The sequence below is a fragment of the Bison bison genome, unplaced genomic scaffold, assembly GCF_000754665.1.
Source record: "Bison bison bison isolate TAMUID 2011002044 unplaced genomic scaffold, Bison_UMD1.0 scf7180017864505, whole genome shotgun sequence".
Taxonomy (NCBI): domain Eukaryota; kingdom Metazoa; phylum Chordata; class Mammalia; order Artiodactyla; family Bovidae; genus Bison; species Bison bison.
In genome coordinates, this window is record NW_011495062.1 from 511259 (window position 1) to 521908 (window position 10650).

Below are 10650 nucleotides of genomic sequence, written 5' to 3' on the forward strand. Positions count from 1 at the left end.
ATGAGAATTTCCAGTTTGTAGTCAAGTTGGACAGAAATTGTATGGTAACCTACTTGAGATTGGCATTTGAAGTGAGGGGCAGTCTCATGGGACTGAGTCCTTAGCTGGTTAGTGTCAGAATTGAATTGAATTGTAGGGCATGGATGGTGTCACAGAGAATTGCTTGGTATGAGAAAAAGACCCAGCCATCTGGTGTCAAAGTTTGAGTGTGGTCGTGAGAATACCATAGAATAAGTTTTTGACATAACCACAATCCCATATTGTTTATCACCAATTCAATATTACTCTCCCATGCAGGACCCACATCCTTGTCAACAATTCATATGTATGAATAAAACTATTTACAATTAGTGTAGACATTCCAAAATTCCAGGATGGGTATCAACTTAGTTTGAGACTAGAAACCTTTGGATTCTACTACTAAAAATACAACAAACACAAAAACATACATATACCTCATTTTTTGAGTTAGAAAACAGACTTCTTAAAATGAATATAAATAATAAAACTAATGTTGCATTCAACTTATTGGGCTTTTTTTAAATTATCTTAACTAAGTGAAATTAATTTAAAAGTATCATTGTTCTGAATTTGATCAAATTCACCTTATTCAACAGATTGTATTACATGTATCCAATTTACTTAATCTGTCACTTTAGGCATATTTTATCAATTGATTTGGAAATTTATCCTCTATGTTAATGAGTTAATTTCTGCATGTGTGGACATGCATTTATAAAGAATGAGAAAATGCAAAAAAATGAGAAAATGCTCATGATTTATAAAATATTAAGTGCAAATGAAAAACTATTTTAAATGTTCAATCTCTTTTATTTCCATGTGAGAAATGTCCAATTTCTTTTATTCCAAATGAGAAAAGTTAAGGCAAGAAAAGTAAAGGCATTCTTGAACTTATTACTTACAAACAATGTATCAAAAAGCGAAATTTATCTATTTCAAAGGATAGCAAATTTTGGCCAAGCTATGTAGAAGCAATTGCTCTGGTTTTCTCACCTTCTCTGTACAAGTGTAAATGTTTGGCATGTTCTTCTTATTATGTTCTCCAACATTTTTGTCATCAAAGACTTAATATATTATTTCCCCACAGTCTCCAGCTCTTATTGTGACTATAATTTAACATATTTTGGTATGGTTTTATATATGCATGTATGATTTAGTTTCAGTATACAACCTGAGAATAGATAGCTAGAATTTTTCCATTTTTTTTTCTTTTAGTATTTTCCCTACTTGGATAGAAAATGTTCATTCTACAAACACAGGCTTACACAAGATTTAGCTACCTTTCTCTCTAACCAAAATCAAATGTTTGCTTAATTAGCTTAAGAAATATTATAAACACTGTTATATGAAAAGGTATAAGAATGTGGCAAGCCTAGAGACATCCTTCAGAATGGTGCCTAGGATTAGGATTCATAAGTTTGTTAGTTTAGATATTAATGCAGAATATTGTGTCACTTTGCTCCAGTTAGAGGCTTCCACAATTTAAGTAAACTTGTCCACTTATATTTAACTTCTCATATGGCCAGGACTTGTCTGCCTACTTGCTTATATTTGTGGTAGATATTAGTTTGTGAATTACATTTTTATAGCATATAAATCGGTTGTAAACTCATGAAGGAGTACATTTAAAAATGTGCATCTACTCCTAAATCATGGAGGCTACCCATATTAACCAGAATCATCATATAATTACAAATGACTCATTAGGTCAGGTCAGTTTGCAAGAGTAGAGGTCAGTTGGCAAGAACCTTCTTTGAAATACTTCGTTTTTTTGAACCGGGGTTATTCAAGCACCATCAGGATATTTTGGGGTCAGATACAAAATCAAATTGTTAAATAGGCCCTAATTCAATGTTTCCTCAAAAAGGTTTAAAAACACAGGTGACTGTGGAGTGTCCATTGAAAATTATCTCCTATTGGTTTTATTCTCCATGTTATTTTTTTGGATCTGGATTCCATCAATACAGAGTAATAGCTCCAGGTTTTTATTAGAATATAGGCCTGAGGACTGTCATAATCACAATAAAGTAATAGCAACCATAGAACTAAAGTGATTACAGTGTTTATTCTAGAAAATGTTTAAAGTAACCTGCATATCAATAAACAGATATCATTTAAAACTAAAAATTATAGATATCTTCACCTTTGATTTGTAGAAATCAGGTAGAAGGAAAAAAAAATTAAAAGGGAGAGTAAAGAAATTTTCCCTGTGAAATGCATTTCATATTTAGATTTATTTTAGTTTTGGAGTCATGCAACTAAATTATCTCTTCTGATGGCCAAAATAAACAAACAAGCACAAGTGAGAGCAGAGCTCCAGAACTACTGAATTAGGATTTCTAAGGATGAGACCCGGACATTCATATTTTTCAGAGTTCCACCGGTGGTTCTCAAAAAGCCAACCTGATACAACTTCATGAACCAGTTGCCCTTTGGAAATCACAGAACAAAAGGAAAGTTTATTCTGTGATTCTGTGTCTCTATGACTCCTCCTTGTTAAAGGAGCCTTTGCAAGATCAACTGAAATTTCCATAGTGGAGAAGCCAAGGCAAAAAGACAGGAAAGAAAATCAAATGATGGATCACAGAAAAGGATGGTTGGTATTCGGGGGATGGGGAGATGCTATAGGAATTCTAATGAAGGATTTCTGTATAATCCATGATAATTTCAAGGGCCACCAAACAGACACCCTTCTTGGAACTGAGAAATCAATCATAAGCTAACACCTTATCTTTGCCAACTCTCAGTTAAATCCCTGGCTAGAGTTTGTCTCAAGTAAAGGAATTCTAGTTATTCTTCTTAACTCTTGTTGGCAGATCACAAGACATTTACCATCTGCTCAGCTTTGCACTGGCAATAGATAAACATTGCCTATTTCCCCAAGGCAATGAGCTAAAAGAGGTAACACATCACAGTAGACTTGAGGGTGGGGCTCCAATATTCTGGTGGTGTGATTACACTGAAAAGCATTTGTTAAGCTAGAGAGGACTTGCTTAGCTAGCTGGGGTCAAAGACGTGACTCCTAGGTACTCTACCAATGCTTCTGGAGAACCATATCATGGTGAGAATTCAGCATTCTTACATATTTTTTCATCCTTTACACTTTCTTCAAGCTTTTGTACTTTAGGCCTAAGACTTGCTGAGAGTAATTTACTAACTTTTTTGTCAACTCTTCTGTAGTCATTTCGCTGACAAAGGTCCGTAAAGTCAAAGCTATGGTTTTTCCAGTAGTCATGAATGGATGTGAGAGTTGGACCATAGAGAAGGCTGAGAGCTAAAGAACTGACGCTTTTGAATTCTGATGCTTCAGAAGACTCTTGAGAGTCCCTTGGACAGCAAGGAGATCAAACCAGTCAATCCTAAAGGAAATCAACCCTGAATATTCATTGGAAAGACTGATGCTGTAGCTCCAATACTTAGGCCACCTGGTGCAAAGAACTGACTCATTGGAAAAGACCCTGATGCTGGGAAAGACTGAGGGCAGGAGGAGAGGGGGCAACAGAGGATGAAATGGTTGGATGGCATAACTGACTCAATGGACATGAATCTGAGCAAACTCTGGGAGACAGTGAAGGACAGGGGAGCCTGGTATGCTTCAATCCATGGGGTTGCAAAGGGTTGGACATGACTGTGACTGAATGACAACAACTATAGTTGTGACTAAGTCCCAGGGTTCTCTGCTCTCATGAAGCATACAGTCCAGCACGGAAAAAAGTGAATCGGTAACTGACAGTGTTATAAGTATTACAACAGGAATAATAACAGGTGCTTTGTAGGCCCATAGGAAGTACTGCTTTTTGGAACAGAGTCAGGTGATGTCAGGAAAGAATTTTTCAGAATTTTTTTTTCTTTTAAGGACCCAAAGGATGGGTGTGAGTTAGCTGGTACGAAGTAGGAACCTTGTCTGAAAAAAACCAAATATACCTAACAATGTCAATATGCCTGAAGCCCAGAATCAAAGATGGACAGGCAAGAGTTAAAGCTAAAAAGGGTACTTAGAATCTGGATAATAAATACTTCAGACTATGTTATGGAGCTGGCCTTTCCTCCCTATAGCAATAGGAAGACCCTGAAGGATCTTAAATCTGAGAATAATAAGATGAGGCCCATTATTTGGCCACACTTTGCCTTAATGCATTCATTTATTATTCATTCAACAAAGATTAACAGTGCATCTTCTATTTGACAGCACAGCTATCAGCCAAGAGATTTAGTGAAAAACAAACATAAAAGGCCCATGTTCTCACCAAGCATGAAAAATAACACATGCACTCATGAGATAATTTCTGATCATTATACGTATTTTGAGGATAATAAAATGGAACAATGCAATGTAGACTGAGGCAGGGCATGTAGGGATGTTTTTCTCTTAGTGAAAAGAGAGATATTAGAGATAAGACAACTACATGAAAATCTGGATAAAGAATATTCCAGGCAAATGGAACAGCAAGAGCAAAAGCCATGAATTATACAAAGAACCTGGTGTGTTAAAGGAACAGAAGGAATATAGCAGTAGCTTCAAGGTAATGAAGAAAGGATAGGAATATGGGTTTGGACTGGAGAAGTCATTCTAAGCAATGTCTCTTTTTAAGTGCTGATAATACAGAATTGAACATGTGTGTATGCTAAATTGCTTCAGTTGTGTCTGACTCTGCAGCCCTATGGACTGTAGCTTGTCAGGCTTCTCTGTCCATTGGATTCTCCAGGCAAGAATACTGGAGTGGGTTGCCATTTCCTTCTCCAGGGGATCTTCCCAATGCAGGGATCAAACCTACATCTCTTATGCCTACTGCATTGGCAGATGGGTTCTTTACCACTAGTGCCACTGGGAAGCCATACTGAACATAAGAGAAATTTTTCCTTCACTTACTCCTTCCTACTTTGCCCCCTTTAATAAGGATGCTAAACTTATGCTAACAGAAAAAGTCCTGCTTTATTTCTTTGTTCATCCTTGAGGATCCTGACCCTTTCTGATATCCTCTAGGAACAGCATGACCAACTTATTTTGGATTTCCTAGGACTTGCCCAGTATCAACACTGAAACTCTTACTACCCAGAATGCCTCTCAGTCCCAGGCCAACAAGGACAATTGGCCACCCTAGTGAGGAAAGCTACTCTGATCACCCCAAGGCTAGGATTCTATACATAATCCTATTGTCCATACCAACGTTTCTCAAAAGATGGGTCTAAAGAGGCAGTCAGGAGTCAGATCACCAGGGCCTTGTGAGTCATGGCAACAATTCTGGACTTAGTTCAAAGAACAGAAGGGTATAACCCTAAAGCATTAGATAGTAGTGATAGTGAAGTTGGTCAGTTGTGTCCGACTCTTTGCGACCCCATGGACAGTAGCCAACCAAGCTCCTCCGTCCATGGGATTTTCCAGGCAAGAATACTGGAGTGGGTTGCCATTTCCTACTGCAGGGGATCTTCCCGACCCAGGGATCAAACCCAGGTCTCCCGCATTGTAGGCAGACGCTTTACCGTCTGAGCCACCAGTTTTAGTTACCTACTGCTATACATGACAATTCCCCCCCAAAACATAGTATGTACAAAACAAGAATCATTTAACTCAAAATGTTTATAAGTCAAGAATTCAAGAATGGTTTGACCAGACAATTATGGCTTGGGTATCTCATGGGCTACAGTCAGATGTCAGCCAAGACAGCAGTCATCTGAAGGCTTCACTGGGCTGGAGGATCTGCTTCCAAAGTGGCTGACTCACATGGCTGCCAGATTGGTGCTGGCCATTTGGAAAACCTCAGTGCCTGTCTATGCAGGCCCCTCCACAAGGCTACTTGAATATCCTTTTACAATATGGTTGCTGGCTTCCTGCAGAGTGAGTGACCCAAGAGCTCAAAGTAGAAGCTCCATTATCTTGTAACACTGGATTCAGAAATCACATGCTGCCCCAGACTGTCCAAGGTATTCTTTAGATATCAGCCTTGATTTGCTGTGTAACAGGACTATGCAAGGGCACAAACCCCAGGAAATGGCAATCATTGGGGACCATCTCGGAGGCTGGCTACCACAGATGTCCCTCCAAATTCCAGTTTACTAACTCACTAAAGAAAGTTGCTGGTCACAGAGGTAAACAGATGAGTCAATTAGTATAGCTTTCCACAAGTTGACTTCTATGGATGGAACTACAACTTTAGGAGACATCTGCAAGTTACAATCTTTAAATCTTTTCACAGGGACATGCGGGGATTGAGACAGCTCTTAAATTATTTTTTGTCTTTAAGAGTCACCAGAATTTGATGCATGGAATTAGCCTACTGTACAGGGCTAAGTCACTCACTCATCCTATTGATTCTAACTGGCCACCACAACTGTAGGGGGCAGAGCCAAGGAGGAGGGGTCATACTTACCAAGACTTGAGACTTTGATGTTTCTTAGCTCAGAACACCTGGTAGTGAACTTTGTACGTGCATCTCTTTACAAAAACTTGGAGATTTAGAACCAGAAGATGAGTTACAGATCTGCCTCTGCCTGAAATGACTCAAAGATAAGAGAGACCTTGCTGTTTGGCCACTAAGTCGTGTCTGACTCCTTTGCAGACCCCATGGACTGTGGCCTGCCAGGCTTCTCTGTCTATGGGATTTCCCAGGTGAAAATACTGAAGTGGGTCACCATTTCTTTCTTCAGGATTGAACCTATGTCTCCTACATTGGCAGGTGGATTCTTTACCACTGAGCCACTAGGAAAGCCCAAGAAAGACCTGATAGCATCCAAAAAGTACAAAGCCCGTGAGGCAAAAGTATTAGAAAACACTAATTAGAAAACAGGAAGACAGGATAGTTGCAGACAAATGAAGCGAGTGGTGGAAGAGTTCAGAGAGGCAGCCAGGAGCCAGACCTGCTTGGACCTGTAATACAGGTTAGGACACTGGATGTTTTCCAGTGTAATGGAAGACAGTGGAGAGTTCACACATGGAGAAAAACACAGTATGGCTTCTTTTAAAAGGATCGCCCTGTCTGTTCTTGCTCTTCTATAGTCAGCCAGATTTCTCTGTCTGAAATGCTATCGTAGGTATTCACACTCTCCTCCTCACTTTAACCAGATTTCAGAAGGAACTCTACTCAATATCCTGAAGTAATCTATATGAGAAAAGAATCTGAAAAAGAATGGAAATATAAATATATATTTACATTCCACAGGTAATATATATATTACCTATATATAGGCTATATATATAATACCTATATATAGGTTTTATATATTTATATATAGCTAATTAATAACACTCTTTCCTACTGGTCCTAAATATGGCCTGAGAATGTGTTTCCACAAACCATATATACATATGTGTATATATATATTTGAATCACTATATAAATTTGAATTACTTTGCTAATATACCTAAAACTAATACAACATTGTAAATCAAAACTATACTTTTTAATATAAAATAAAAATTAAATTAAAAAATACTTAAGTTTTAAAAATTAAAAAATTATTCTGCATTGTTTTTCTTAATAGAACATATTATCAGATATAACAACACCCATATATATTTTAAAAGTTATGATCTACTCCCCCTTCTCAAGAGCAGCAGCTCCTTATTTTAGGCATTACCATCATCCTAAGGCAGCCTAGAATAATTCCTCAATTATTACTTCTTGAATGAATGCATTTCAAATGACCACTGAGATTTTTTTATGTCCCCATTAAAGGTTCTCTCATTTCTTAAGCTCATTGGTCATAGATGACAAGTAGTCACATTAGATAAAAACTGATCAGCTGGCATGGATATCTGGAAAGCTTTGTGGAAAGAAATTTTCAGGCCATATTTGAGACCAGTAGGAAAGAGTGTCATGATTAATTAGGAATGTCTATCGTGTGCGGGGGAGGAGAGGTGACCTATCTGCTGTGACTCTTTCATCTTCACATAGGTATTCAGTTTAACCTTTTATATGATTCATCAGCCTTTGCTTTGACTTTGACAATAGGTGCCCAGGCTCCAGCTGTTGGGCGGCTTTTTAAAGCCAGGAATTATGTATCTGTGTTTTAGTTTCCCAAAACAGAAAAATGAAATCTTCAAATTGTAATATGAAAATGATAGGAGATAATACATTCTTTTCTCTGAGACAGCATCCAGGCCACAGCAAATGCTAAAAAATATTAGTTGCTTTTGTAAAATCATGGTGGTGATGATGATGATGATGATGATAAGGAGGAGGAGAATGTTTTAACACCTAGAACTAAATGCTAAGTCTTAGACATAGTAGGTAACAAAAATAGCTATTAAATAAAAGCAGATAAATTTTGTTCCCAAGGCTAAAGCAGTGAGTTGCTATGATATATAAGCATTTATTGTTTGTAATGACACACTTAAAAAACATGAGTCATCTTTCTCCTAGTTTAACAGGGTCTTGGCAAAAGATGGAGCAGCACTTTGAGAGATTTGTTGGAGGCCTAAGCTCATGTCTGAATATAGCCTAACCCAGGTTAAGAAAATCCCTAACCAGGAAGGTGACATATCACCTCCCAAGTCTGGGACAGATGCTTAATGGCAGGTGGAGGGGAAACATCCAGTACCTTAGCTTAGGTTCACACTGTTCTCCTCCTCACCATAAATTCAACAGAACACCTTGGACAGTGGGAGCAGATCCAGTGACCTTCAGGGTAAAGCACCAAATGTCCATGCTGTCTCTCTGTCAGCAGCACCACAAGCATAAAAACACATTTGCCTTACCCCAGTAATGCACTGTAAAATCTCTTCTACCTCTCTTTACCAGCCGGGCCCCAGTTCGTTCCTGCTCTAAGTTAATTAAATGGGAAGCCTCGCTGCTTCTTGTAAGCCCTTGAGGCACCACCTGTAATAACTCTACTATTTAGAGATGTCAAGTCTTTGCATTTAGGGTATACAGAGTGCATTTGGTCCCCGAGGATGCAGAAAATAGTGTTATAATAAAACTGCAAGCAACTCCACCTGGAGAAAGATCAAATCCCAGGCAGCACTAAAACACACAGGGAATTCCTTCAGTGCCAGTCAAGTCACGTGCAAAATAATGATATTAATCTTCCATTCTGTTCTAAGAATAATGCTAGGGTGTATGTACACCATAAAATGAAATGAGACATGGCCCCTCCTTCAGGGGCCACCATTAGGGTACACAAAATCTTATCCACCATTAGGGTACACAAAACGTATCTGGAAGCAAATGAGACAGCGGGTATTTTCAACCAAGAAAGAAACACTGCAAATAGTAAAAGAACATGGAATCTAGGATCCAGATGGAACGGCCTTTGAGTCTGGCTCAGCAGTATGACTTTGGGCAATACTTCCCCTACCTGTTTTTCAGTTTCCCCATCTGCTAACAGCAGGGTCTACTCCAGATCAGTATTATAAGTACTTGATAAGAAAAGACATGTAAAATGCTCTAGTGTCATGGCTGGCACACACAAGGCACTCAGTGTGTCCATTCCCTCTGCCAATATTTAATATGTGCATGGTGTAAGGAATTGTTAGATGCTGCGAAAAAGACAGATACAGTTCCAGCTTTCATGCAGCTTATATTCTAGAAGGAGCAAATGAGTTGGAAGAAGATGCTAACACTCAACATCACGTAAGATCTTACTCTTTGCCAAGTACAACAATAAAGCGAGTAACCAGGTGCTCTCACTATTTTCCTATCAGTGAGATTTATGAAGAAAAGAAGAGCTGCTCTATTAAGTATCTGATCTTGGGGAATGGTGGTATTTGGGATGGAGAGAACAGGAAGTTCTGGGGAAAGAAGGGTATCAGCTGAATGTTGAGACTGAGTGATACTTAGCATCAGTTCAGCCACTCAATCATGTCCGACTCTTTGCGACCCCATGGACTGCAACATACAAGGCCTCCCTGTCCATCACCAACTCCTGAAGTTTACCCAAACTCATGTCCATTGAGTCAGTAATGCCATCCATCCATCTCATCGTCTGTTGTCCCCTTCTCCTCCTGCCTTCAATCTTTTCCAGCATCAGGGTCTTTTCCAATGAGTCAGTTCTTCGCATCAGGTGGCCAAAGTACTGGAGTTTCAGCTTCAACACCAGCCCTTCCAATGAACATTCAGGACCGATTTCCTTTAGGATGGACTGGTTGGATTTCCTTACAGTCCAAGGGAGTCTCAAGAGTCTTCAACACCACAGTTCAAAAGCATCAATTCTTCACTACTCAGCTTTCTTTGTAGTCCAACTCTCACATCCATAATGACTATTGGAGAAACCATAGCTTTGACTAGACAAACCTTTGTTGGAAAAGTAATGCCTGTGCTTTTTAATAAACTGCAATGGTTGGTCATAACTTTTCTTCCAAGGAGCAAGCATCTTTTAATTTCATGGCTGCAATCACCATCTTCAGTGATTTTCACACAAAAGCAGATAAAGTCAGAAGATAGAAACAAGTATTGTATTTTAACACACATATGTGGAATCTAGAAAAATAGTACAGATGAACCTATTTGCAGGACAGGAATAGACATGCAGACATAGAGAATTGATCTGTGGACATGGGGTGGGGGAGGGGAATAGGATGACTTGGGAGACTGGGACTGACATATACACACTACCACGTGTAAAACAGACAGCTAGTAGGAACCGCTGTGTAGCACAGGGAGCTCAGCTCGGTGCTCTCTGATTACCTCTGTG